This window comes from Cucumis melo, chromosome 6, assembly GCF_025177605.1.
Source record: "Cucumis melo cultivar AY chromosome 6, USDA_Cmelo_AY_1.0, whole genome shotgun sequence".
Classification (NCBI taxonomy): domain Eukaryota; kingdom Viridiplantae; phylum Streptophyta; class Magnoliopsida; order Cucurbitales; family Cucurbitaceae; genus Cucumis; species Cucumis melo.
The window spans coordinates 21838193-21845054 of record NC_066862.1 but is presented as its reverse complement, the minus strand read 5'-3'; the positions used below and the strand labels follow the sequence as shown (position 1 = coordinate 21845054).

Here is a 6862-nt window from a genome sequence, read left to right as displayed (position 1 = left end):
ATCAAGCCAATCAAACAATGAAGCAAGAATTATTTATCAAAAGCAAGAAAGTAATTCAACCAAAGGTCAAATCAAAAAACAATAAAAAGATTAGGTGTAAAGAAAAGCTAACTATAACTCCAATTTCTTCCTATAACTTTCTTTTACCATAATATTTTCAATGTTTACCAGAAATTCCAATGAAATTTTGTTTTCCAAATTTTTATTTTAAAAATAACAACAAATCTACCACAATTATTGGTAGAAACTTACCAAAAACATTAGGAACAACAAAATGGAAAATTCAAAACAAAAAAGAAATTTAAATTGGGTTTGAAAAATTATATATAAAAAAAAAGATGTAAAATTGAAGATAGGGACTAAATGGTATTTTGACCCTGTGAGACCCTCCACTTAAAAGTAGTTTTTGGAAAAGAGATTTGTTTGATAAGGTGGAAACTTCTTTTACGTTTAAAACAATAATTGCTTTCTGCCTTGTGGTTGCAAAAAAAAAAAAAAAAAAAAGAAAAAATGTGAAGATCAATTCCAAACAAGGGGCCAAACAATGGTTTAAGTATGATAACAATTGATGCTATACTTTTAACACAAAATGCAATTACCACTCTATACAAGTTTTAAAAAGAATAAATTGTGTAAACAATAATATTGTAAACAAACAAGTGAAGCAAAAATTAGAAAGACAATGAAAACAAATCTCGTTAAAGGATTGAAACAAATATTTGAGGAAAATTCCAAATAAAAGAAATGATAGATCAAAAGAAATATTTGGAAAGAAAAATATTATAAAAAAAAATCTTTAAAAGGACATTTGGGGCAAGAGATGAGTTATTATAGTCGGTATTTATAATAGTATGGAGATTATAATAGTTTGTGAGTCATTGTAGTTTGCGTTTGGGATGTATTATAATATGTCTTTGGCGTGCATATTATTATAACATGAGTTTTCACTACTCTTTTTTTTGTATACATATATAATGTACATGAAATACACATTTTTCTTAAATTGATTTTGTTAAGTCTTGTTAATTAGGATCTTCATTTAATAAATTTAGCTTTCATCTAGTTTTTTCACTATTTTCTTTGGTAAGTACATGAAATACACATTTTTCTTAAATTGATTTTATTAAATCTTGTTAATTAGGATGTTCATTTGATAAATTTAGGGATAATCTCCACAAAATAATTTTCTCATTTCTTTATCGGATTGCGTTTGAGATTAGTTTACACATCCCTACAATTTGCCTACATAGTTACTTAGGTAAAAAAACCAGATAAAAAAATTGAACCAAAAAGTTCTTAGCCTGTAACGACCCAACTTCTTATACTAAGTCGAAGCCATTACAAATTTTAAAAGACAAATAAAATGTGTAAAGTTTGGAAAAAATGAAACAAAACCTCAAAAAATTTTATTTAAAAGCCTAAACAAATGCAATTAGAGATAAGTAAAAAAAATAAAATCCTAACTCGGGCCTTATCTAATTTTAAAGAAATAAAATAACGAATAAAGAATAGACTAAAATGAAGCGTTAAAAGTCTGAACTAGGACATGAAGCGGAAGCATAAGCTCCCTATGGCTCGCCATGGTCATTTCTGCTCGCTCGCCAGCTTGCTCTTGCCCTTACCTCTACCTTTGCCTGAAAAATGAAATGGAAAAAGTGGGTATAAAATATTCAGTAAGGGACCCACTACTAGTCCCACTAGGTGCCTGTTAACTTCCTATTAGAGTCCTAAAAATGTTACCCAAGAACTGGTACGTTCCGGAACACGTGCAACATGTGATCCCCTAGGCATAATCTGGTCTTCGGTGAACCCAAAGGAACACCTAGGATAACTGGTCTGTAGCGTACCCGGAAGAAACACTAAGACAATCAGGCTGCGAGCGATCTCGTCGAATCATTTGAATCATATCTATATCAATGCCAGACTGTCGGTCCTGTCGAACTATGCAGTCCTAAATAGGTGGTGATCTCGAAGGACACCTATACAGGTACGACTCTAATAGGATAAACTAACATACACGAAACATAGCATCATCACATCATCATGTCGCATCATATCAAATTATATCATCATGTCATGTCATATCATCATGTCATATCGTATCATCATTAATTGCCATGCCGTTATGCAGTCTAGTCATCAATGTGCATAACTAAGAATATATGCGATCTCTTAATTCTACTCATAGGTAGTAGTAGAATCTCTTACCTGGAGATTTTCTCAACGAGTTCTAACTGCAAAGTCACGCTTTCCCAGTAGCGAAGTCCTACTGGTTAGAAATATCAATTTTCTTAACTTAGTCACCAAACGACCAGAGACCCCAGAAATTCAGTTGAAGTAACTTACCTTAGGTCGAGGTTGCAACGCTTGAGCCCTTAACAGGAGAAATCCCATGCTCCAAAAATCAATTGGTCCTAGATGTTCCTTAAGAGAAATAATTTAATTTTAACCTCAAATTAAATTATTTGAGATCCAACAATTTCAAATTTTTAGTTGGGTATTCCAAAACCCAAACAAACTTACCAAACTAGGTGAAAAGGACCGAAAGCAGACTGGCGGCTCACAGACAGGCGAATCGGCTAGGTGGCTTGGCTAGAAAGCAGAAGGCGGCTTGGACAAGTGGCTCGCGCGCGTGCAGGGCGACTCGGCTAGAAAGCAGAAGGCGGCTCGGACAAGCGACTCGCGCGTGCGCAGGGCGACTCGACTATGGCGTAGGCGCGACTTAGGTCGCGGAGGAGAGACGCGTGTCTGGTCGGATTCACGCGGTGATAGAGGCGCGGGTCGAGTTTCCGGGTTCCGGCGGCGGCTGAGACGGCTGGGGCTTGACGGCGACCTGCGCGGCCGACGACTTTTCTTACAGCGGTGAGCGACGGGCTGTGACGGAATGCAGCTGCTCGGCGACGGCTTCCAGGCAGAGGGGCGCGGGTCGAGTTTTCGATCTGCGGAGAAGGGCCCGGGTCGGCTTGGATTTCGCCTGCCGACGGTCCGTTGACGGAGACGACGACTGACACTTGTGCACAGTTCGGCTACGGCGGCGGCGCGGCAGTTTGCAACGGGAAGGCGGCGATGGCGGTTGGAAAAGGAGGAAATTTTAGGGTTTCTTCTTCTTTTTCCCTTTTTTTTGTCTTGTGCACGGGTCCCTATGCCTATTTAAACACCAATAGGATACCAATAAAATTTCCCTTTCTTTTTTCCTTATTTTATTTCAAACAAAAACTCCTCTCTCTCCTCAAATAAATCTCACCAAATCCTCTTTTAAAATCGAACTCAACCAACACATCAATCTCTTCTTACTCCTTTTTTTTCCAAATAAGAATATCACCATTAACTTTAACCAAATAATTCAATTTTCTCTCTCCTCAACCCAATTATCTTTATCTTCAACAAATATCTCTACCAATTTTATTATCCAAATAAAATAATTATATTATTCTCAAAACTTAATTAATTACACAACCAAAAATATAATTAATCAAGTTTCCTCAATCACATCCAAAGTTTCAAGAATTACACTTAAGATAATTGAAGCTAATTCATCCCAAATTCTTGGGTGTTACATAGTCAAACATAAATTTATTAAGTTAATCAGATAAAATTCATAAAAAAGTGGATTAGTAAAAAAATGGATACAATACAATAGCTCACCAAGTTCAACAACCACCTAGACATAAAAGAAAGAAAAGTAACTGACAACTGGGATGAGCATGAATGCATATTACTTCAAATGGGAGTATATATAATAGATGGGTTAAATTAATTTATGATATTGACGAAAAAAGTACCAAAGGATAACCCTAAACATTTGCCTTGAGGAAGTACACAATAGACCTTACAAAAATCTTAAAAAGAAGAGATATGACAGTCAAGGATGGAGTGTGACAACATTTAAATATTATATGGGATATTATACTAGTCAATCCCTAAACAAAAGTAGAATTGACATAGGACAAATAATGAGAACAACAAACATAAGTACAGAATTCTGTGATCACAAAACAAGTTTAACGATCACAAATCAAAGAGCATCCCTAAGTTTGAATTATTCAGGCTGAATATGCTTAATAACAATCACAGATCAAAGAGCATCCCTAATCAAAGAAGGGCATAATTTTGTGAGCACGGAACACTTCCCTTCACAGAATTTTTTTTTTAACAATTTACCCAACCAAACAGATAATGTGAATCACATAAAAAATTAAGATGAATAACAGATCAAAGGGCATCACATAAGTTGGAATTGTTCATATGCATAATATGAAAAAGAAAAAACCATATGACGGATCAAAGAAGGATAGGATACAAACTGAGATTTTCCAAATTGAGATTTTTGCAGAAAATATCAATTAAGTAACTCATCATCGATATCAACAAAGGACATAAATCACAAATGAGGAAAAAAATTGACATAAGAAAAAAGAAATTATTGACCTCATCATTGGCAATGGGATACAAACCGAGAAGTGATGGACCTCACATCCTTACCATGCGTCTACTAGAAATTTGGGTTTTAATGACGCAAAATTTACGTCATAAAGAGTTTGAACAACACAATTTTTGCGCCATTGAAGCTCCTGTCAAGAAAGACTATTTAACGACACTTCGAAAAATGTGTCGTTAAGTATGCTTAAATGACATCAAAATTCTGTCAATAATACCTTTACCTTGACGCAATAAATATGTCACTATTATTTATAACTCGACACCAATATATTGTCACCAATACCCTTACATTGAAGCTTTAAATGTATCACCGTTATCTATCACTCGACACGGATATATTGTCATTAGTACCCTTATATTGACGCTTTAAATTTTTCATCGTTATTTATCACTCGACATTAATATATTTTCATTAGTACCCTTATATTGACACTTTAAATGTGTCACCGTTATCTATATCTTGACATCAACATATTGTCATTAATACCCTTATATTGACGATTTAAATGTGTCACCATTATCTATTACTCGACATGAATATATTGTCATTAATACTCATATATTAACGTTTTAAATGTGTCACCTTTATCTATAACTCGACATCAATTTATTGTCATGTTTAAACGTTTTATTACACATAATTCTTGTCAAGAAATTCGATTTGATGATACTGTTTCTATTTAAATAAGCTCGTCGACACTTGTTTGGTGTCGTTAGTTTTCAATTTGCAACACATATGTTTCTATCATATATTTCTCCTGAAAAAAAAAAGTAAATACATGATTCAACATAACGAACATATGTTTAGAACGATTTTTATATTGATAATAAAAATGTAAATGACATTGTTGATAAAGGTTTTACAATAATCCAAGAGATAAATTAACTGTAATATACCCAACTCCATTTGGTTCTTCTCGCGATGATAGCTCCTCCCTATGGATCTTCAACTGCTATATAAATACTTGACTCGTTAAGATGATAATCTTACATTCCCATGGAGCTGTTAGAAAGTTTTCTTTCCTTTTTTCTAGGTTTGACATTAGAAAGATGTTGAGTAACTTGCAATGCTTCGAGATGCTGAAGAATTTGCTTTATGCTCGGACGATTTCTTGGAAAGAATTTTATACTGTGCATTGCCAGCTCCGTGAGTTTGATCCCCTCTTTCGTGCTGTAACCCTAGTCTTTTTGTAAGCTTTCATGGGCAAGTGAAACATTTGGTTTATATTCATTCTTTGCCCAAATGCTCACTAAGTTGTTTAGGACTTCTTAATGATTTTGTTTTCCCAAACTCTAAGGCTCAACATCTCTTTTGGCTATAAGTCCTAGCAGAATTTCCCCCAAAGAATGTACATCAGAGCTCACTTTTCCTTCACTATCACCTGCAGTACATCACTCATTAAATTTCAAGCAATAAAACTTATAGATGGATGAAAATAGCCGGAAGGAAGCTGTATGAACTTGTGAGGTTTATAGAGGCTAACATCCATACCGTCGTCGCCAATCAAATTGAATCTGCATAGTTTCGGCTTGCATTTTTGCTGGAATAAACAAATTAGCAATGTTGAAGATTCATGAGATAACAGTAGCTTTGATCTCTTCATTGTTTAAAGATAAATTTAGCCAAGCATAATATTGGTCAGTATTTATGGCTATGCTTCTTGAATTTCCATTTTTCTTCCACTACAAGAAATCTGGCATTTAATGTCGTTTTAAAACCGACATTAAAGGCCTTTAATGTTACTCGACGACCGACATCTTTGTAAGCACTATTAAAGGCCTTTAATGTCGGTTTATAACCGACATTAAAGACCTTCTATGTCGGTTATAAACCGACATCTTTGAAGGTGTTATTGAAGGTCTTTAATGTTGGTTCATCTTTAATGTCGGTTTATAACCGACATTAAAGCTGTCTTTAATGTCGTTTTTAAACCGACATTAAAGATGTCTTTAATGTCGTTTATGACACATCTTTAATGTCGTTTTTCCACCGACATTAAAGACACATTTAATGTCGTTTTTATACCCACGTTAAAGATACATTTCATGTCGTATTTATAATAGTTTTTATGACGGCAAAACCGATATTATTTGAGTCGAATTACGTCCGGAAATGTTCGTCATCGTATATTGTAAAAAATACAAAAATGGCTTGCACACTGGCTATAATGCCTACTACTCAATGCACACAATAATACCTAAAATTCCAGCAATGCACACAATAATACCTAAAATTCCAGCATACACTTCCATATAGAACTACAACAAATACACATTATCCAACACTTACATATAATCACATATCAATAAACACAACTATATTCAACACTATAAGTCCAACTACTCCAAATCCTCCAATATATCCACTTATATATATAATCACACATATCAAACAACACATCCTGCCATCCATGGCAAACCA

General features: G+C 34.4%; 1 long non-coding RNA gene across 1 annotated transcript; it reads right to left on the bottom strand.

Moving 5' to 3' along the window:
* Positions 1 to 1870: 1870 nt before the first annotated feature.
* Positions 1871 to 2668, bottom strand: LOC107991061 (uncharacterized). The gene is made up of 4 exons (XR_001762930.2): positions 2524 to 2668; positions 2347 to 2424; positions 2209 to 2269; positions 1871 to 2008 (listed from the first exon to the last, which is right to left on the bottom strand). It is a non-coding gene; the product is annotated as an uncharacterized LOC107991061 (long non-coding RNA).
* Positions 2669 to 6862: the final 4194 nt, after the last annotated feature.